This window comes from Ambystoma mexicanum, chromosome 10 (genome assembly GCF_040938575.1).
Source record: "Ambystoma mexicanum isolate Mex_15411 chromosome 10, UKY_AmexF1_1, whole genome shotgun sequence".
Lineage (NCBI taxonomy): Eukaryota > Metazoa > Chordata > Amphibia > Caudata > Ambystomatidae > Ambystoma > Ambystoma mexicanum.
This window is the reverse complement of record NC_090932.1, coordinates 1,118,862,652-1,118,885,850: the sequence shown is the minus strand read 5'-3', so window position 1 is coordinate 1,118,885,850 and position 23,199 is coordinate 1,118,862,652. Positions and strand designations below refer to the sequence as shown.

The window sequence follows — 23,199 nt, the reverse complement described above, 5'->3', positions numbered from 1 at the left end:
TATATGCTATTGTTGAAGTCTAGCCTTGATGAAGCCAAATAGTTCATTATGAGGACCTGAAGAGGAAAGGAATGATCAGTTTTAATTTCCTGATCAAGAATAAACAGGATTTTGTAACAGAGGCTATTGGGTTGTTCAGTGTTAATTTGTTAGCCACAGTGATACCTAGGTTCTTGACTTCTGGCTTAGGCTTCGAGAATTCTACAAAGTAATCAGCCCAACAGAAAGGTAACCAGGAAATCAGGTTTCTCATTCACTATAAGAATCTTCATTTTGTAGAATAATTTTGTTTAATAGATAACAGACTGCCTCTAATCTTAACACACAAGGTATTGTTTCCTTCAGTGCGATCGACCAGGGTCTCGGTGTCATCCAACTAGTTTGAAAGTGCTTACTTCTGATTAGTCCAGAATGTCCATTAAGGAGTGGAGGAATAGGACAAAAAGGATCCTTGACAAGGCTGACCCCGGCGGGACACCGCATGGCAATGGAAAAGGACGAGACTAAAATAGTCTGATATTAACTTGTTGGACTCTGCCTGTTAGAAATGACTAGATCAATTTAAGGGCATTGTCCTGAATGCCCAGATTATGGAGTCTGGTGAGCATAATTGGAGTGACTGACAGTCAAACGCAGCCAACAAATCCAATAAGATGAGAGCGCTTGAGCCACCTATGTCCGATTTCTCTAAAATAGTTGTAAATAAGTGCTTGGGTTTTGTAAAGGTTAAGTGACAATCACGTCAGGCAGGCATAGTACAAACACTTCCATTCACCACACTGAGCAGAATTCTTTTCACTATGTCTTTGACTATTGTAACTATGTGCAAACCATAACTTGCATACATTGTCCAGGCTTTACAGGCATTTAATGGGTATATGGGCTCGATTATCACCATTTCAGAAGTCATGGTAATTTGACAGAGCATTTTAAATTTGAAAAACGTGTGCAAGTTATCATTTGCATTCTATTACATGCAGCATAGACCTAGTAAAAATTAAAAAAAAACGTTGGTTGACTTTGGCGAACATACGTCTTTCTACTATGACTATACTTAATCATATTACAGGGTACAAAATTGAGATTTGATGAATAGGCGGCAAAACCAGCTCCAGGGTATCAGCAACAAGCAGTAGGAAGGAGCCATCTCGACGATGTCAGGAGCTAGTACATAGCGTGCCTCAAATATCACTTTCACATGAGAACCAAAAGAAAACTTCTTGTCCATTATGTATGATCTACTGTGCTTGGAATGTGTTCTAAATGTGCGCTGAAGTTTCTTTAAAAACAATCCCAAATACAAACATGCCTACGTTGTCAAGGAGTTCCCCCCTTCTCACCTGGGTCCGTTATTTGCTGGAGTCCTTGGTCGCTGCCTTCTTGCGGATGGACCTGGTTTTGAACAAGGCTGCCCGAGTCTCTTCCGACTCCAGAGTGCGTTCAGTTTCCGGGATGCGGATCCAGGAATCTGGGGAACTAGGAAAGGTGCAACAAGCACACGAGTCCAGGAAATAGGAGGAAAGGAAGGGGCAAGGAACGGGTAGATAGACAGGTACAAGGAAACAATACCACGAGCTACGGGACACATGTCGGATCGCTACATTGCAATAGCATTGAGACGCACGGAAGGAAGGCGTGGTCTATTAATAGAATACGTTACGTCCAGCGCGTGGAGCGAGAAAGGGGTTTCACGCTGGAGGACCATGTTGGGAGTATTATGGAGTGCACGCCCCGTTGTGACAAGGACCAGGAAGTCCAAAAGGGACGTGTTCTGTAGTTCATGACATACGTGACAATAACTTTCTGTATGTCATCAGTTGGACTCTGTATATCATCAGTTTGCCTGGGAGATAAAAGTAGCTCCTGGCAGCTGTTGGTGTTAAGGTAACCAGGTTCTCCTAGGCTAAAAGCAATTTTGAACACTGATCTTAATTGGATGGGCAAGTATCGGCATACTGGGGGAAAAGCAATCAAATTTTTCTCCTTACAGGGGCAAATGCAAGCATATTTGGGCAAAGGAACTGCTAGGGTGTCCTTACAGGGGCAGACACTAGCATGTTGGGGAAAAGCTATCACAGATGTGTCCTCTTAAGGACACATTCTGCAAGTCTAGTGCAAAGCCATGACAGGTGTTCCTTACAGTAGGGGGGGCTACCATTTTGAGGCCAGATTATCACAGGTGAGTCCTTATAGGGGCAAATACTGGCTTTTTAGACAAAGCCATCCAAAGATGTGCCCTTACAGGCGCAAATTACTGGCAATATATGGAACCATCACTGTTGGGACCTTAAAAATGCTTTGTCGGGCAAGGCCATCACTGGTGTGTCCATACATGGGGAAAATGCTGGCATTTTGGAGCAAAGCCTTCACATTTGAGTCCTTACAGGGGTAAATAAAGTCAATATTTGGGCCAAACCATCACGTGGGTCCTTAAAGGAGCAGACAATGTAATTTTGAGGCAAATCGATTAGAGGAGTTATTTTTCCAGGGCGAATACTGGAAATGGTTGGGTGGAAGCCATCAGGCGTGTGTTTTTACAGTGGACATACTGGGCAATTTTTTCTATCAATGCTGTATATTTAAAAAACATTCCAACTAACAACCGGGAATCAAATTTGTTTTCGGCATGCGTACTGCATCCCCTATGTGAAGTTACTGGTTTCTATTTGCCCTCATTATTAAGCACTGACATACCCTCCGATGGAAAACATTGTTGCCCAGTCAATGATCAGAACATGGAACAGATCCTCTGTAGGCAAATGGGCATTGAGCTGATGGATGTTATGTTTAAACCACGTCAACGAGGGAGCACGGCCCCACCTAGCAGGGGAGAACCAATGCTGCACAGGCCCAGCTGTTTAAAAGCACCGCAATGCACCGGACCCTCTGCGAGACGCTCTTTCAGTTACTCCACATTTTGGATTTGAACATTGGTACTTGGATTTATTTGATTTTACTTCCTTCTATCCTGTGGAACTAAATCTTTGCCCAGTATAATAATCATTCATTTCTGTTTAATTTAGGCTTGCTAAAGTATAAGCCCGCCCTTCTCTTACCAACAACATAAAAAAGGGCCTCCACGCGCACCAGTGCACGTGCACCCAGTGGAAGCACCAGTGAAGCACTGCTTTGCCGCAGCATCGCAGGCAGTGCGGGCTTCTTTGATCACGGTGCCTACGGTCTTTTCCCCTGTGACTCTAGCAACGCTGAATTTTTGGAGATTGCCTGTGTTCACCGAAGTAAGTCTGCCTCAATATCATTAAGTATTGTACAAGATCTCTATAGCTTTTGATAACTAAACTATCTGACGAACTTCACAATGAAACAGAACCTTTATACGCTCTGCACGGACATGCCACCGCTCCAGCTTGAAGGCGGGTGTGCAGATAGTCGCATACAGCCCAGAGGGGCTTCTTCCAACACGCACTCGAAGCGACAAGTGAGTTCCACGCCAAATGCATGGACTCCAAAAAAAAAGTTGGGGACTAAACAAACAACTATTTCTAGAGATATCACCACAGGTGTTATAAGTTTCTTTTTATTCAGACCCTTTAGTGAAACTTCCTCTTGTCTCTAAATGTAATAACAAAACATCCTCTGTCCTTGCCGACACTGAATCTCACAAGATCTACACGAAGACAGCTAAGGAAATAAACCCTACTCAAGTGACTACCTGTAACTTCTCCCTTTCTGATAGTACGGTTCTGAGGGGGGACTCTATAGCGGTAGTAACCACATACAATCCAGCTAGAACTTCTGAACTTTCCAAAGATGTTGCAGTTATTGACTTGGACTCTCCTGGCTCTAATTTTTCTGCACACCAGTTGACTGAGAAACTAACCTTCTCGCCCAGAATATTCTTTAATGTGAACTCTACAAAATCAAATGCAACATCCTCCTTTATAGCTCCCACACTGCGGAAATGCAATGTAACAGAAAATTATCCAAATACACAAGGCATTTTGAAGGTGATGGAACTAACTTTGGAGGCGATGAATATAACAATGAAAACTATAACTCAGCTCTTTGACACTTTAAATAAATTGAATATGCAAAGCTCCGAGAAAGCCTCCATCATAGCGTGGCAACTAAATCAGGATAAATTAGAACATGTGAAACGAAAAGATATACCTTCAATGGAACAAATAATTTGTGTAATTGTGCCGCCGCTATTGGTGGACAAATGCACATCTCCGATAAAACCTTTGGCTATATGTACAATTTTGAAGCCGCATATAAACAACGCTGACAATCTTGACCAAATTCCATCATTACCATATATCAGCAAAATTATTACTGATCAACCCCTTACCAAAGATAAACCTGAGGAGATACAAAACTCCATTCAGTCTATAACATCCACAAAAAAAGCTTTCACTATGTTTAGCAAAACGGGACTTACAAATAAGAAAATAGCTGTCTCGAGTAACAAAAAAACAAAAAACATAAAAATTATTAAGAATACTACGACAGCAGCTACGAAACATTTCATCAAAACTTTAAATGTCCCTTCTAAAAATATCCAATTAACTTCATTGGCTATCACCAAAAAATAACGCAATTGGACCAAGCACGGAAATAGAAATCTATCATTATGAATACTACTGCCTCAACTGTAATACCGTACGCACCGCTGGACAAAAGCATGAAAAAGACAGGTTAGGCCCAGTTACAATGATTGCTTAAGTATCTTTGACTACAACTACTGATCAAACATTGCAAGATATAAGAAGACACGAGATAAGAAAGGAAGTTGATGCATATATGAGTAGATTCTCGACTGCCCCAACACTAAATGCACCCGTATTAGCACCCTGTGTGCGCTCTATTGCTGTAGTGTCAGAATCTCCAAATCAAGTATATGTGACTGATGATCGGTCTGATGCTTCCAGCAAATTACCTCTAAAACAGCAGTCTTCCAACAGTGGACTTGTGACAGTGTCTGAACCTCAACGTTCTAAACATGATGAGGAAATAGCTAATTTATTGCATTTTCTTTTACCACAGAATCGAAACATGTTATCAACTCTAACAGTTCCTAATACTCAAAAAATGATTCAAAATAGGAAACAAACTTCTTAAACGCATAACCGTGACAAGAACTCTACCGCGCTAATTCTTGGCTGCCGACCATTTCCTTATCCCCAGTATGTCCTCAACAGACGTAGGGTTTTGGAATTATTCTTGGATATCCCGCTACTAGAAGAACTAGAAACTGCGGATATAGAGCAGGTTGAGTTCTTTAATGATTCCACATTGAGCACTGCTCGTCTGTGGCTGAGATCCGAGTTGTTCGAAATGTTATCTGGGAAGCTAAAGACCAGCTTCCTGCCTTGGGATTTATAACACTAGTGGGACCAACTAATGTTGATAATGAACAACTAAAATCTGGTCTGTGGGTAGAATTAGCCTTAACGGAGCTTGCTAAAACTGCAAGCACTAATATCTCAATACAACCTGGTTCCAAATGCGTTTTTAATTGTGGTTCCAGGAGTTAACTAGAGCAGTCAAGAGCGAAAGAGCATTACATTACTTTAGCCTCTTGGAACACACATGGTCATCATCACATTAAATAACGAACATTGCAAATTGGGTAGCTTTGATCGGATTCTCTTTCAAGAGACTTGGCTAACCGCAGCCCCAATTTGGAATGACCATGCTCTCCCCTTTACGTCAGCAATTAAGGGCAACAAAGGTCGTCCTATGTCTGGCCTTTTTATAGGAACTAAAATTAGCTCAAAGATCTGTATAATTTTCTCATATGCACCAAATCCTTACTCCCAGCTCACCATTGTATCGATTGATACTGAATTGTATGCACTAGTTAACCTTTACTGGAACCCCAAGGGCATTGAAGATCAGAGTTTCCTGTGTGATATCACTATCTTGTCGGATTATATTGTACTTGTGCCTGAGATTGTACACACCATTGTGGCAGGATATCTTAATTTACCAAATCAAAGTAATGAAAGTTCAAGACGCATACAGTGGGAACACCTCATGAAATCTTGTGGTCTATGTATGCTCAATAGAACCCGGCTCGATAAAAGCCTTTTGAAATACACATGGACACAAGGCCGTACCAAAGCCACGATTGATTAGATCTATGTAGATACCAAATTATTTTCTAAAATGTACTCATTTCAAATCAAACCTATGATAGGTAGTGATCATCTAATGCTTACCATCAAATGGACTGTTGTACCTCGTTTATCAAATCAAGTAACTCCATTGGTAAAAGGAACAATGATCGTTAACAATCAACTGAATCGCATTAGATGGTCAAAGAGAACATTAATTCAGTTTGAACAATCTCTATATCCTGCTTTTATCCATTCTCGAGCCAATCAACCTTTTCGTGATATACCATACTACGATCTCATGCAACGATTTACTGTGCCTAATACCAAGCATTCATCGCACTCACGTCGCAATCACACTTTTGATATTGAATCAAAAAATATGAAAAATGCTTTTCGATTACAAAAGCGAGAAGCCTTAAAACGCCCTATAGAAATAAGATCTAAGGCATTAGTCAAGGCTAAAACAACTTATAGAAATTGGCGACGCTGGCATCGAATAAAGCTACTACAAAGAGATGGTGAGAACATGCTCATAGCAACGCGAGAAAAGAACACTGCTCAAAAATGGCAAGCTTTAAACAGTGCACTGGCCACTCCCCAAATGATATCACAAACACATAGTGTGCCAGAGTCTGTTTGGATCAGTCATTTCACAAAGATCTATGTCAGACCTAGAACGATATATCAAGAAAATGAGAGCCAACCTGATGACTCTTTTTTCATTAATATAATAAAAGCAGATATACTGTACTATATCAAAACAATAAGTCAGTCAAAAGCACCAGGTCCTGATGGCCTTTCCAACAAAACTCTGAAACAGCAGCCTGATATCTGGTCTACTATCTTATACCAAATTTTTGAACACATTTTTGAACAAATTTACATCACCCAAAACATACCTCAATCGTGGAAACATTCTATAATTGTTCCTATTCATAAGAAAGGTGACTTCTGTGTGCCAGAGAGCTATAGACCTATTGCCTTATCGGATGCGCCTGGTAAAATCTACAGTCGTATCATATTACAAGAACTAAATTCATGGACTCTGACAGAGTGCAAAAGAGATCCCTTTCAATCGGGCTTTGTCTCTGGCCTAGGCACCTCACCTAACATGATTACTCTCAAAATGCTAAAATCTAAGTACGCTGAACGAAATCAATCCATATACATTGCATTTGTGGATTTCTGCATAGCCTTCGATTCAGTTGATCGGGAGCTCTTATTTGATCAATTGAAACGATATGATTGTCCCTCATCAATTTTAACAGTCATTACAAAATGACACACAAACACCACTATTCAAGTCAGACTTTCGTTATATGGCGTATTATCAGCCAAAATCAAGACTCAAAGGGGTTTGAAGCAAGGATGCATACTTGCATCGACTTTATTCAATCTCTTTCTCTTGGACATGGGAATATCCTTTGAGGATGTCATTGCCGATCCTCCAAAACTAGGCAATCAAACGATTACCTGGCTTCTATATGCCGACGATCTCGTCCTTTTATCCCAGATTCCCAAGGGACTTCAAAACTTACTAAACAAACTGGACAAGTATGTCAGCAATAAAACTAACTATCAATGCAGAAAAACCCAAATAGTTATGTGGGAAAAAATAAAGAATCCCAAAATGTCAAATTATCAATGGCTTCTACAGGAGAAAAAAAACTCATGGTTGTACCCCATTATAAATATCTGGAATTACCTTTTTCTGGTTCTATAGCTAACCAGGTATATGAATCTACTCTAAATGCTAAAATTAGATCTCTAACATCCCAAGCAAAAATATTGTATAGATATGGGAAAGTTACCATGTTTCATATATTAACTTTTTTTCTTCAAAAAGTTGTTCCAATTGTTTCATATGGATCTGATACTGTACTCCCTAGACCAAGACAATTTTGGGACCGGTATGAGCGTCAATTTTGGAAACAGTTCTGTGCCTGCCTTTGTGTACTCAGATAACATTGTTACGTTATGAATTGGGCTATGTCTCTATTTTTAGTCAAGTACTCTGGAAAATGTGCAATTTCTATAGAAAATGTTTAATGGGAATCAATGCAGTAAATCATCTGGGCTCTGTGGCATCATATATCCTAACGTCGAAGGCTGAATTCCCAAGACAATGGACCAAAAGCGTTATGAATGCTCTGACGCAGGCATCACAATTGATTTACTATTAACAAATCTGGATAACCACACAAAATCTTTGTATGCGCTATATAGACTTTGATCTCCATTTATTCCCACATAAGAACCTTAGAACCATGGAAAGCTAGCTTCTTAAATGCCCTTCAGCTACCATTAGATCGGAGATGCTAAGACTGCATCTGAATTTATGCCCAACAAATTAAATTCTAGCAAGAAGAGTCTTAATACATAAAGCTCAAAGCTTCGGTCGCTTTTTCAAAGACGAAACACAGCTTGAAACCCCATTACATTTGGTGGTAGAATGCCCAGCACTGCTTCAACTTCGAGCAAGGCTCTTTTACAATATACTGCAATTTTCTTGTGCCAGTACTAAAGAAGAGATTTGGAGTACTTTAATCACTAGCTCCAGAACAGTGATACACATTACCCTAGTTCAATTCATAAAAACTACTATCCCAAGAGAATTACACTCGAATCCAAACTAAATAATTTGCAACGGTGGAGTAAATCAATTGTGATCTTTTATTTGAAGAGCAATAATGTTCTTTTTTCTTTTGTCTCAACTAACCTGTTCTTTTATACCCTGTGATTACCGTATATTCCAAAGTTGATTACTGACATTGTGTGAATATGATTTATAATTTTTAATACTTTGATAGGTTGAACTTATGGAAAAACATGCTTTTAAACACTGTATATTTTTGCTATGTAATTATGAATTGATCTAAATAATGTCTCTGTATATGTAATACCAATTGTTTGAAAGGTTGACTTTTTCAGCCAATTAAATAAAAAATAAATTAAAAAAAGCACAACACGGCAGCTAGACAGCTAGGAAACTAGTGCACAATACAATCAGTGCCTCACCCTCACCACAGTGGATGAAAGCAGCTTTTGGAGAGCCAAAAATGAGCGAAAAACACACCCTATTTCACTGCAAAGAGTGATTTAAGTAGTTGCCTCACACTCCTGAGGACTGGAAGATGGCAATCACGCCAGGCACCTCCACACCAGCCAGGCTTGCATCCACATTCAGCCCCACCCCCCATCACAAGGACAGAGCAGGGTGGGTATGGTGAAGGCCCCGTTTGAACCATACACAGACCCATCGTCTGTTGGGCCCAGATGAGCGCTGTGGATGCAGAAATTGCCCATGGATTGCAGAGATGTAGCCACACCGAGGAAAACGCGATCCCACCTATTGCTGAACGTAGGGGATGACACACTACACATTTTCAACTTGCTACCAAGCACGCAGGAGGATGACAGGTACAAGGCAGCCAAGATGCCCTCACCAATAATTTTGTCCCCCGCCCCCAGACTACGAGATATTCAATTTATGTACAACCGTACAGTGTGTCGGAAACCCTCAACACATACCGCACGCGATTGCAGTGGCTAGCCTCATCATGTGAATTTGTAGACATAGACAAGGAAATCAGGCGCCGAATCATCAATGGCATGCACTCCAAGAAGCTCTGGAGAATCATCCCGAGCGATAAAGGCATCCCTCTGCCCCAAATACTCGAATATGGCCAACAGAGAGAACTCTTGCACGCCGGAGCGGTCCACATGAGCACAACCCTACAGAAACGCCAAGTGATGCCAACGCCCACGATTGCGGCAATCACTAACCGCCAACAACCGAGAGAGGACGACAAGGAGACAAACCAGGCTTCTGGGTGGCGCTCCAGGATACCAGGACCCAACGACGGCAGATGGTGTGGCAGGCAAAGCCACCGAAAACTAAACTGCCTATCACTGGGAACCATGTGTGGTTCATGTGGCCGCCTCAACCATTACGCCAAGGTATGCCAATCTTCAGGCACCCCAGTGAACCAACGGCAACTGATCCCAAAGACGGCACTGAAGAAAAAGAAACGGGCCAAAGCGCAACAGGTCGAGGCCGAGAATGATTCTTCGTCGCACGACTCAGATGAACAATGGCGGCAATTGCAAGCAGCAACCCGGAAGAAGGGAAGGTCCACCTGATGTCCACGTTAGAGCAAGGAATGGGGCAAACAAAGGAAGAGAAGACCTTGGTGCACCATAAAGACGGGCTAGGAAGAGGTAACAATGACCATTGACACAGGTATATCGGTAAACATCATGCCCCTCAAGACATTACAGGAAAAAAGGCCTGGCTGACGCTAACCGTCGCCAAAATACAGCTGTATGCACACAGCAGCAGCAAACCCTGCCCGTGGTTGGCCGGTTTCTAACTTCGATTGGCAGGATGGGAGGTCCAAAAATCCCATCACAAATGTACATTGGAGATGCCGGAATTGAGTGCCTGCTCAGTTGGAGATCAGCAGAGGATCTGGGGCTACTCAATTCATCTAAAGTTACAGACAGCAACGACATACGGGACCTGGTTTGCCGCACATTTTTTTTTTCAAATGTTTATTTTTTTTTAATGGGGTTTCCCCCAACCCTCTTTTTTTAACTTACATTCAGGGAAAGAAAAATTCGGCAAAATGTTTTCGACAAAATGGAGTTTCGAAAATAATTTTTCGAAAAAATGACCGGATACTAAGGGACCTATTGGCCAGACACCCAAACCTACTTCGAGGTTTTGGGTGCCTCAAAGACAAAGTGCTTAAGCTGCACATTGACACAACCAAACAACCACAGGCGGTGAGACACCGGAGGATGCTCTTACACATGAGGGACTTGGTGGCAAAAGAACAGCTTGAATTAGAAAAGGCTGGAATAATTGAGAAAGTAACAGGTCCCACTGGGTCTCCCTCGCACCCCCAAAATGCTTGTGACAAAAAGCCCAAACAACCAGGTAGATTCGGATGTGCATTGGTATGCACTTTCCAAATGCTGCCATCATCCTGGAGAGACACATTACCCCAACACTGGAAAAAATAATTGTGGATCTCACAGGGTCCTCCCCTTTTCGTGTTAAATTCCGGCACTACCTCAATTGCCGTCAGGATTAGTAATTGTAGCCACCTGTCTTTCTTTCACCTGCCCTCTCCTCCTACCCTCCCCATTACTGTTCATTAGCACTTATTCTATCATTTGTTTCTTGACCTTTGTGATAGTAGCCGGTTTGTCTCTCTCCCTTCCCTCCTTGTCTTCTCCTCCCTTTTCCCCCTCCAGCACTATTCTGAAATGTCGTCAGACATAGCATGTTCGTTGCTTGTTGTTTCTCTCCTTCCTCACTCCATATCCCCTCCACTCTTGTTAAATTCCCAGCACTACATCAATTGATGTCAGACATAGTAATGTAACCGCTTGTTTTGTCTCTCCCCTCCCTTATTGTTCCTTGCACCATTCCGAAATGTCATCAGGCTGATCAAGATAGTTATTGTTCACATTCTGAATTGTTTCAAGGACTTGTAAGAATTTAACTGTATTCTCCCATGTTACCGCCCTCCTTGGAGCGCTTTGAAACACTTTGTATATAGGCACTATACAAATAAACAATCAATTAAATTCAATTTATGATCTTCTCAAAGATCGACTTGAACGCAGGTTACCTACGCAAGGACTAGAGGTACATCACAACATTCTCGACGTAGCTGGGGCTGAGGAGATATAAAAGGCTAAACTTCGTCGGCATCTCCTCTGCAGCCCAAGTCTTCCAACAGACAATACATACAGTCCTACAGGGACTCTCGGTAGTCCTGAATGTAAGTGAGGATATCCTTATCCATGCCTGGGACAAGACAGAACGCATGCACTGGCTGGCAGCAGTCCTCGGCTGGTTAGACACAGCTGGTCTAACAATCCACAAGGACAAGTGCGAAATTCTCAAGGACAAATTGACCTTCTTTGGATATATGTTCAACAGCAAGGGCATATCAGCAGACCCCCTCAAAGTTGCCGACATGAAGGGAGCAACAACCCCCACTACACCCTGTGAGAAACCTGAAGGTGTCTCCCTGGCTAGCCCCCGGGGGATCCCTCACAAGAGCACAAAATGAGCAAGGCAGACCACACGACGTGAGAGCAAAGTCAGCACAGCAGTTCAAGAGGAGGAGAAAGACGGTGCATGCCGAGGGGGTGACAAGGAGAGAAGCGACCTTACCTTTTCTGAGCAAGGCCAGCGAAACCTGCGCAGAGGAAATCATAAGACCGCGAACAATAGCCAGCGTGTGTTGCAGCAGATGTCTACAGTACACGAGACCCTCTGGTGATAACCAAGCCGGGGAAGGATGCTGGTCTTGGTGGTACTAACCTTAACACCAAGGATAAAGAAAGCCAAGCGGTTCATCGCAGCCGGGAAATCGATAAGAAACCGAACTGCGTTAAGCGAAAAGTAGCCAACCACTAAACTGAACTTTGAAAGATGTAAAAACATTAGTAATGAAAGAGGGGGAAAGCTAGCAATGGAAGAGTCTGGCACCACATAGGTGTTCACGCAGGAACCTCTGGGCGATTACCTGATGATAGAAACTACCTTATCCAGTCGCCCTTGGGAAGAGGCGAAAAAAGGTCAAAGTGGTCATACAGGGGTCTTGTAAAATCCTCTGTATCGCCGAAAGTCTTTGACCGACAGATGATTAAGAAGCTAAGGGAAATTAATCACGCTTGGTGAAATGAGAGCATGAACAGTGTATTGCAAAGATTGGCAAGAGTGAACTCGAAAGAGGGATGCCAATGGAAGGGGGCAAAGTCTAAAATCCCAACGAATAGTGTGTTGGCAAGAGTGAACCCGGCAGAGGGTTGTCCACAGTGAACTGTTTAGTAAAAGTTTGCAAAAGTGAACCCGGCAGAGGGATGCTAACAAAAGGGCGAGGCCTGAAGTCCCGATGAATGGTGTGTTGAACACCGAGACCTGAGATCATCGAATCAGCCCCAAACTCACGATGGTAAGCAGCCAGAATTGATTTCTGCACAGTACCAGAATGGGACCCATCTCCTTGTGGCCATCAACGAGCATTCCCGTTACCCAGAAGTGGAATTAGTCCCCTCAACGAAGTGAACCCGACCGAGGGGTGTTCACAGGGAACTGTCTGTAAACGTTGGCAAGAGTGAACCCGGCAGAGGGAAGCCGACAAAAAGGGGGAAAACCTGAAGAACTGTTTAAAAAGACATTACGATTTGTGACTACAAGAAGTATTGGAAGGCCAGGGAAAGTGAACTGTCCCCCTTGTCATTTGTGTCCGAGTCCGGCAGTGGGAGATCCAGGGGTGGATAGTTACCACCTAAGGTTTAGTGAAAAAGGAAATGTTTAGTTGATTTGTTGAATACGATTTGTTAAGGGTCTACGCCTGGAAGAGAGAGACCTAGGGGTGAAGCCATCACCCAAAGTATACGTGGAACTGAACTTTGCGTTGGTACCGAACTGTTGGCTCATGCTGGGAAGGCTCCAGTATGTGCTCTGCTCAGGAGATCGGAGCTGGCAATGTACTGCATGAGGTTTATTATTAACCTGGCCATTATCTCAGAACCAATGCAGGCTTTCACCAAATCAGCCACCAAATGGAGTGGAGAATGCCACGTCAAGAAGCATTTGCATGCATCAAAGAATCCCTGTCGGTCACCACAACCATGGCGTACTACGACACCCGCCTACAAATTGAGTTATAGGTGGACGCAAGCCCAGTTGGGCTGGGCTCCATTCTAGTACAGAACTTCCCCAAAGGGGAGATCAGCCAGTTGCACATGCCTCCCGGACCATGACTCCCAGAGAGCAACGTAACTTTCACATCGAGAAAGAGACAATCACTGTTCTGTAAGAGTGCAAGCATTTCTACCTGTACAGACGGAATTTCAGGACATACACTGATCATAAGCCGCTAAAATCATAAGCCGCTAATCCCAATCTTTACTGGCTCAGCACCTCAACCCTCGGCAAGAATTGGGAATGGCTGCTACAGCCTCAACAGTATGACTTTGACCTCATTCACCGAGTGGGATCGGACAACTGCGCTGATTTTTTGTCCAGACATCCTCAAGCCACTACAGTGACAGAAATAATGGAATCCGCAGAGACAGAGGAGCACATCTGCCAGATACTCCAAGCTCCAAAACCCAAAGCAGTCCGTCTGTCAGACCTAGTGGAAGCCACAAACAGCGACCCTTGCTGCGACCTGGTGAAGAATGCCATCCTGACAGAAGGGTGGAATGCATTTCTGCAAAATAACCACAATCGCACAACAATTGCAAAAGACTTCCTAGCCTGGGTATTCACGGTCCGCCATGACCTGTACATCACGAGCGAAGGACTAATACTGAGGGGCACACGCATCCTGGTGCCGTTCAGTTTGCAGGACAGGATTGTCGCCCTTGTGCACGAAGGCCATCGGGGCATCATCAGAACAAAGACGAGAATACGAGACCATTTGTGATTCCCACAGGTAAACGCCAGGGTGGAACTCATTTCGTCATGTCTCCCATGCCAAGCCACAGATGCAACACCGAGACCTGAGATCATCGAATCAGCCCCAAACTCACGATGGTAAGCAGCCAGAATTGATTTCTGCACAGTACCAGAATGGGACCCATCTCCTTGTGGCCATCAACGAGCATTCCCGTTACCCAGAAGTGGAATTAGTCCCCTCAACGGCAGCAGAGAGAGTACTACCGGCACTGGAGAAGATATTCACGACACACGAGCTACCCAGCTCCATAAAGTGACAATGGACCCCCATTTCAAGGCAGATAATTTGCAAGGTATTTGGAGGACCTCCACATACACCACCACATCACACCACAGTGGCCCCAGACAAACCAAGATGCCAAGCTTTTTATGAGGACAATTAACACAGTCCTCAGGATCGTGAAGGTGCAGAATGCCCCATTGAAAATGGAACTTAACCGTTTCCTCAGAAACTACCGGGTAACACCCCACACATCAACTGATACTCCCCGGCAGACCTCATGTTTGGAACAGTAGTACACTCCTCCATACTGCACCACCACTGCAAATGGGCAGAGAGGCTGGACAGCCGGCGCAGTCACACAAAGAGAGTCTGATTGCATGTATAGATCAGCGACAAACGACGGCCATGAAGTCGCACCATAAATTCAGGGATCAGTTGCTTGTACTCTATCAAGCCCTTTGACACCGCCCCCTGGAAAGCGACTTGACGGAAAGGGACAATGATAGCAGCAGGACAGGGCAGCGAATAAATAACAAGGAATGCATCATGGTTCAAGAGGATTCCATCGATGGGGCGGAGAGAAAACCTGGACCAGGCTGACTGGAGGGAGTCCGAAGGCAAAGCAACAATCGAGTAAAATCAAAGTCAAGAGGAAGGATGGGCTCACACACCCGGTCCAGACAGCTGGGAGGACGGAGCAGAGAGACGTGCCCTGCCTCGAGAGGAAGCCCAGCCAACCAGCGGTTTCCCAGAGACAGTCGCTCGGCAGTACGACAGCTATCACCCATGACCGGCGCTGAGGCACCCTGGGAAGCCAAGTGACTAAATGTGCTAATCTGGGACTGTGATGTGATTTTGTATACAATTGTCATGGGGAAAGAAGAGGGGTGTTCGGTTTAAACCACGTCACCGTGCAGAGCCGGACGTGAAACAAACGCTGTGACGTCTCGCTTGCTCAGACCTGGAGATCATTCATGAGCTAACCAGCGCAGGGTCTAGATGACATTTATTTGTGCCACGCGCACCCTAGGCCTGCAACCACTCCCCCCCCATGCCATATGAACACAGACAGGCCTGCCTATGGGGACAGAACAATGGTGACTTTGAAGAACTTATTTAACGCCTCCTTGCCCCCAATTTCTGTGAAAAGAACAGTGAGCTAAAGACTTAAGGTTGAGACTCTCCCAGGGGCCATCCATCCAAGAACAAGTCAATGGGCTGTGTTCGTGCTGGTAGAGAGTTTCCCAGACCCCCCTTCTTCTGGTCTAAAAGGATGACTTTAGAGACCATCCTGGGGTCATCTAATGATCATCGAACTACACTAGAAGTCATTACCACATCATCAGACGTCATCACACTGTTAAAGGTCATCAGCAAATATCTCATAATGGTGGATGATGATTTGGGGATGAGCATATGCTAACATTATCTCCATTTTAGAAAACTCTTTGTTCCTGATGCTTTTAGGATGACCTACTGATCACTTCAAGAGATTGCACGTTTGTCCCTTATGATTTGGGGATGATTCTGGGATGACCTGCTGATTATTTCAAGAGCATTGCCATGGAACATGTTTGTTCTTGATGATGTGGGGAGGATTTACTGATTACTTCAGAACATCAGAGTTTGTAGGATGATATGTGTACCAATACAGATTGTCATTCTGCTTTTGCTTAGTTGCACTTATGCTGAATGATCCCCCACTGTGGCAAGTGTAAAGCTTGAGACTATGTTGGGCCAAAGTAGAAGCCAGAGGCCTAAACATAGCATGCACCTGTGAGAATCCTTTGACATCCCAGTCAAAAGCAGGCACCCATCACCCTCACAATCCCCAATGTGGCATGGATAAAGCCTGAGACTATGTTGGGCCAAAGTGGAAGAAAGAGGCCTAAACATAGCATGCACTTGGGTGAGAATTCTTTGCCATCTCAGTCAGAAGCAGCAACCCAGCACCCTCACAATCAATCAATTTCCATGCTGACTTGTTAGGTAAGAATTGATGTTCTCCCACTGTGTGAGACTACACAACACTAATCTGCTTGGTATTAGGTAAGCCCACCTTTTGGTATAGGTCTGAACTACACAGGTTGGCAGTGTGACTGAGCAGCCAGACCTATCTCAAGAGGGATAACTGTGAGGTGTAGAGCTGTACAAATGAAATCTGTAAATACAAGTAGCCAAGTAACACTTACACTCAAGGTTTCAGTTATAAATAGTTATTTATTTAACTTCATTTTTTAAATAAGCGTTCTTTAGAAAGGCAATTCATGTAACAAATTAAATATACTTTTAAATTACTTTTTAGAATCAGAGCAAGTTAGTGGATAATCTTTGGATATGCTTCATACACAATTGCTAGATCATGGGGTGACTTCATCATGGGGTGACTTCAATCACAAGGACAGTAATGGCATTTATGCAGATTCTGAGGTTGCAGAAAGGAAAGGTTTAAGGAAGGAAAAAGTTTAAACAGGTTCTCAGTATATGTGAGGACAAATAAATCTTCCAATGAAATCTAGACAAGCCTTTCCCAGCAGTAAGTCTAAAACAAATTACCACCTATGAGGGACAAACCATATCAAAACAGTCTGCATGGACCCAGGACAGCCAAAGTCAATTTGAAACAGTCTATGGAGCTGAGGCCCTTCTTAGAATAAAATGTCTTGCACAAAGTTACAGAGTTTGTTAGAAAATCACTTGTAGGGTCGCAAGCTGTAAAAACAGAATTGGAATCAACTCTAAAAGTAAGCCACTGCAATTCCCAACTGAGAAAAGCAAGGCTACAAGACAGTGAGGTAAGTACCCTAAGTCTAAACAGCACCTCTGGTTTGAAGAAGAGTGGTCCAGCTGGCTTCTGTCCTGCTACAGCGTTGCAAACCCCGTATTCCTGAGCCTTAGTCGTGGGGACAAGAGGGAGGACATCTGTAGGGCTACTGCGGTGGTACTTCGGAGGTCGTTGGCGGCTGCGGGCTCTTTTCGGTTTAGCGGCACTTCGCGGGTTTCAGCTCTTAGTAAACAGCACTGTTGCGGATCTCTGGTACCGGTTGGGCTTCCTTCGCTCCTTGGGTCTAGTGAGGGGACTCTAGCTCTGGTCGTCCTGCTTCTGGAGGGTCCTTAGGAGACTCCTGTATTTGTATTTATTTTATTTCTATAGCGCACCAGGCCCAGGGGCAACCGGGCGCATTACTTGGATACAACAAGATAAAGCAGGCATGGCAGTACTTACAATGTTTACAGGTAAAATTACATAGTTTACAAGCAGAATAAAAACAAAAGAAGACAAGCAGAGTGTATATACAAGGGTACATCAAAGTACAAGTTAAGCAGTGCGCCAGTGTTAGATGTCTTGGGAGGACAACCAAACTTTGGTAAGGTGTTTGAATCTCAGAAAGGAAGGTTCTGCTCTCAGCTCATTAGGGAGTGAGTTCCATAATTTAGCTGCCATGATGGGGAAGCTGGTTCCACCTGATCTTTGGAGATTGAATCGTGGGATGACGAGGCAGTTGGCTTGGGCCATTCTACGAGGTCTAGTGGGGCTGTGAAGGGCAAATCTGTTAGCCAGGTAACGGGGAGCTTGGTTGTGAAGACATTTATGAGTGAGAGCCAGAGATTTCAAGGAAATTCGGTGGGGAATTGAGAGCCAGTTAAGGTTACGTCTAGTGTCAGCTATGTGTCGGCGCCTGGGAATGTTAAGGGCCGCTCTGATCGCATTGTTTTGGACAATTTGTAACTTATTTAAGTTACAGCGATTAGTGCCTAGGTAAAGGGCATTGCAGTAATCGACCATTGAAAGTACAAGGGTCCTAGTCAAGGTCACACAATTAGCTGTGGAGAGGAACGGGCGACAGGCAGTAATAAGCTTACAGGTATAAGCCGCTGCGGATGAGACTGAATTGGTTTGTCTCGTCAAGGATAAGGTCGAGTCAATGTAGATCCCTAAGGTTTTTGTGTCCTTAGCAGTTGGGATAGTATTCCCATCAATGGTGAAGGACTTAAATGCAGGGTCAAGTTTGGTGAGTTTTTGTGGCGAACCGAGAATGAGGAGCTCTGTCTTTTCATCATTTAGACAGAGTCCGTGTTGAGCCATCCATGCTTGGATGACATGGTAGATGGCATTGATGGCGAGGGAGTCAGAAGTGTAGTCACCTGTGATAGGGATTAGTATCTGGGTGTCGTCAGCGTAATTGGTATACGTGACACCCAGGTAGTCCAGAATATCGAAAAGGGGTTCTAGCCGGCTTCTAGTCGGATTTGAGACATTTCACTCGACTACGGATTACTCGAACCTTGGCACTTGGTTCTTGCAGCAATGAAGAAGTACAGCCAGACAGGGAAGATGGTCCAGTGGAGTTCATCTCTGGGTTCGTTGGTCCCACTAACACAAGGGGAGAAGTCCATTCTGGAGCTTCTCTGTCTGAAAAGGGAGTTTCAGCACAGCAGCAGGGCTTCACCGGGCAATTCAAAGGTCCAGGAGGATGCAGCAAGCTTCGTTCACGGTTACTTCGTCGGGTGTTTCTCCCAGTGGTCGACTCTGCCTCTAGTCCCAAAACCTTCGACTTTTAAGCAGGTTTCTCCCATTCATGCACAGCCTAGGCTGTCAATCACACATCAGGGTCGCTGTCCTAAAAGGACAGCCATCCAGCCATTCAGGACTGGTTGCATTCAGGCATTCCTAGAGACAAAGGACAGGGTCGTTTTGGGACCCTCCCTCACATCCTGTCCTTACAGACAAACTGGAGCCAGAGGCGTGACTCAGGGCTGAAGTGCGCCAACGGCAAGACAAACAAAGGGCTTCAATCTGTTTGACGCACAGAGTAAAACCCAAGAAAGACCTCACAAACAGAAAATGGCAAAAAAAGAAGACAGGGCCGTTTTGATGAAATGGTCACCCATGGGTGCTATACTGCAGCGAGGGTTCAGCCTGCGGTAGAAAAACACAATGGTAGGAAAAATTAAACCACCGCCACTAGTCATTTAAAAGTAGGGAGGGCAACATACAAATGTTACATGAGAATGTAGGATAAGTGGCTACTAGTTAAATCCCCAGCACTCCACATAAGATGGTGTGTGCTGGACCCACAAAGAGAAAAGGTAAGTAAAGTCATTTTCACTTTACTATTCTTGGGAACAGTAGTTCACACAAGAAAAGGTATTTTAAACCTTATGAGAAATCTACACTGCAGTGACACTGCACTGAAGTTGATGTGTGTCACCATACAAAAAGTAGATGCATATGGAGTTTGTCAGACTCCCAAAACAGTGAAAACACATAAGCCAAAGGTCAAAACACATGATGCAGTGGGAAAAGTGTCTCGCTCACTCCAGGGTTACAATTAAAATGTCCTACAGTCCAGCAAAAGAGCTGGGGGTCTCTAAGGTTGAAGGGAATTATCACAGAAATGAGAATTCTCCCTAACATGACTGCACCAATATATGCCAGTATTCACGTTTGCTTTGCGCAAAATCCAATAATCAACAACCGTAACAAAATGTACCTCCATGATAAAAAGAAATCAAAAGAAAAGGATCCAAAAAAGAAAGAAGCAATAAAACGGAACAACAAAATCCCATCAACTACGCACAAGCTACCAAATACAAGCAACAGCAAACCACAAACAGCAAAGACTAAACCCAAAAGACCATGAAAAACACCAATCGAAAGAGGACACCCACTAAGGAACACAACCCATGCATAATGCCTCGCCACAAGAAAGACAAAGAAGCCAGAAAAGACAACAGAAATAATAAGAAATCCCAAACCACTCAGGAAGGCACAGACTAGCATGATCCCACAACCCCAAACAACTCGACAAACATCCGAGATGGCCCAAGGAGGCATACAAATAACAGAGCAAAGACAGACTACAATGCTCGCTACCTGTCCACATACGACAACGTGGTAAACATAAACAGCACAGCAACAATGAACCGACAGCCAACAAGCTTCACGAATACAGACCCAACCAGGACAGCAAACGGATGACAACTAATAAACCATCCCAACCCGGTCTCCACCATGGACAATACCCCAACCAGAACAAGGAACAAATGGAAACCATCACACTCACTCTACACCCCCTATATCACCAAGACTGGAACAACAGAGGGGTAGCAACCCTATTTACCATCTGGAAACGAACCAACCCCATCATAAACCTTATCAGTCTACTAGACAAAGAGACTGACCAATAAAGAACCACCCCACCCAAAAGACTCAAACGGGAAAAACCCACCTGGAACAGAAACCTAACCAACAACACAATGGTCAGAACAAGCAATACTAACACCACCACAAAAGGGGAAATCCAGCAAACCACACTGTAGCCTCCTCAACATTAGATCCATGGCAAAACACTCAACAGAAACCAATGACCTCCTAAGTGAAGGAGGCACAGACATGCTCTTCCCTACAGAAACCTGGCTATCAGACAACTATAAAGCCTTTGCGAACGAAGCAATACCCGACAATTATAAATTAATACATGTCAACAGAGAAAACCGAAGAGGAGGTGGAATCGCAATTATACACAAAAAAATACACCTGAGCAGCTCGAATCATCACGGAAAACTATGAATCCCTCCTAAATCAAGATAGAACTCAACGACCAATCCAACATAGTATTCCTACTGATCTACAGACCATCTTCTTACAACCCCAACTTTGCAACAAAACTAGCGGAAGAGGCTGCCATGCTATCAACCCACCACGACAACCTAGGTGAAAGAGATCCCACTGATACAAACATATCTACAACAGAAGACACACTCAACAATTGGATCACCAAGGCCATTGACCAATTAACACCATCTAAAACATTGAAAGCAACACCACCAAATAAACTGGCAGCAAAATGGTTCACAGAAGAACTGAAAAAACACTAAAAAAACAACCGCAAAATAGAAACAAAATGGAGAACAATACACCAGACAAGACTAAATAAAATACCAAAGAAAACTCAAACTGTACAAAGCAACAGTCCTCAAAGCAAAAAATTAAAAAAAACTACTACGCTACAAGAATCAGCAAACAATTCACAGAAATAACGCCATCATCCCTACACAAACACTTTGTGAAAGTCACTTACACCAGAGCAGAGTCTGTGTAGTAGCTGCACAGAGGTTACTGCCTTTTATCGGGCATTAGCCTGCGCAGGTATTATTATATATGTAGTCACTTACAACAGAGCAGGATGTGTGTAGTAGCTACACAGCAGTTACTGCCTCTGCAGGCATTATCCTGCGCAGGTATAATTATATATGTAGTAATTTGCACCAGAGCAGGGTCTGTGTAGCAGCTGCACAGCAGTTACTGCCTCGGTGGGCATTAGCCTGAGCGGGTATTATTATATATGTAGTCACTTACACCAGAGCAGGGTCTGTGTAGCAGCTGCACAGCAGTTACTGTGTCTGCAAGCCATAGCCTGCGCAGGAATTATATATGTAGTCACTTACACCAGAGCAGGGTCTGTGTAGTAGCTGCACAGCAGTTACTGCGTCTGCAAGCCTTAGCCTGCGCAGGTACTATTATATATGTACAGGGTCTGTGTAGTAGCAGCTGCACAGCAGTTACTGCGTCTGTAGGCATTAGCCTGTGCAGGTATTATTAGATATGTAGTCACTTACACCAGAGCACGGCCTGTGTAGTAGCTGCACAGCAGTTACGGACTCTGCAGGCATTGCAGAGCCTGAACCGTACCGTAAACGAGCTTCGGAGCAGCTACTGTGTCTATGCCAACAACAGGCTGCCCCGTGTAATTTCAAAACCAGACGTTTAGAAAGTCACGTACTTACAATATTTAATTTCAATAAGTGATAAGTGCAACACAAGGAATTACAGCTTCAACGTGCATTCCTAGAGGTTGCAAAGGGCTCCTCTTAACAATAACAACAAAGGGATGAGAACTTCTAAGTTGATGGATGCTAAAAGAAATCCATATAAAATTCACTACAATAGCTGGATCGCATACACTCACCTGAAGCTGCCTGGAAACTGAAAATGCGCGTTTCGTAAAGGGTAGTGTCTAGTTCCCATTCGAGAAACGGACCATAGCAAGGACCACCTTCACTTCATCACGTGGGCTGCTCTGCATCACGTGGGTTTCAACGTCCGCTTCATCACGTGGGCTGCTCTGCATCACGTGGGTTTCAACATCATGTCATCATTCTTGCACGAGCTGGAAGGCAAGGCGCAGAAGGAGCGATTCCTCCGTTGCAAAGCACATTGCGTGTCGTTGATTGTTATTTGGTTTCTGGTAAGTCTTATAGTATTTCTGTGTAATTCGGTGTTTTATAATGTGTATGAGGGATAAGATTTACTCAAAATACGGCGGATTCCGTTTTTTTCCGTTATTTCAGTGTATTTTTGGGATATGTAACGTGCATCACGGGTGAGGCAATATTGG

The 23,199-nt window shown here is 43.9% G+C and overlaps 1 protein-coding gene across 2 annotated transcripts in view; it reads right to left on the bottom strand.

Moving 5' to 3' along the window:
* The window catches only part of NUDCD3 (NudC domain containing 3), a 410,872-nt gene extending 387,923 nt beyond the window's left edge, over window positions 1–22,949 (bottom strand). The window contains exon 1 of one of the 2 annotated variants that reach the window (XM_069618975.1): window positions 22,771–22,949. The gene's annotated coding sequence lies outside the window, so the exon portion shown is untranslated. The remainder of the gene's footprint in view (window positions 1–22,770) is intronic. The other variant, XM_069618977.1, reaches the window with a different exon arrangement.
* Between the last annotated feature and the right edge of the window lie 250 nt (window positions 22,950–23,199).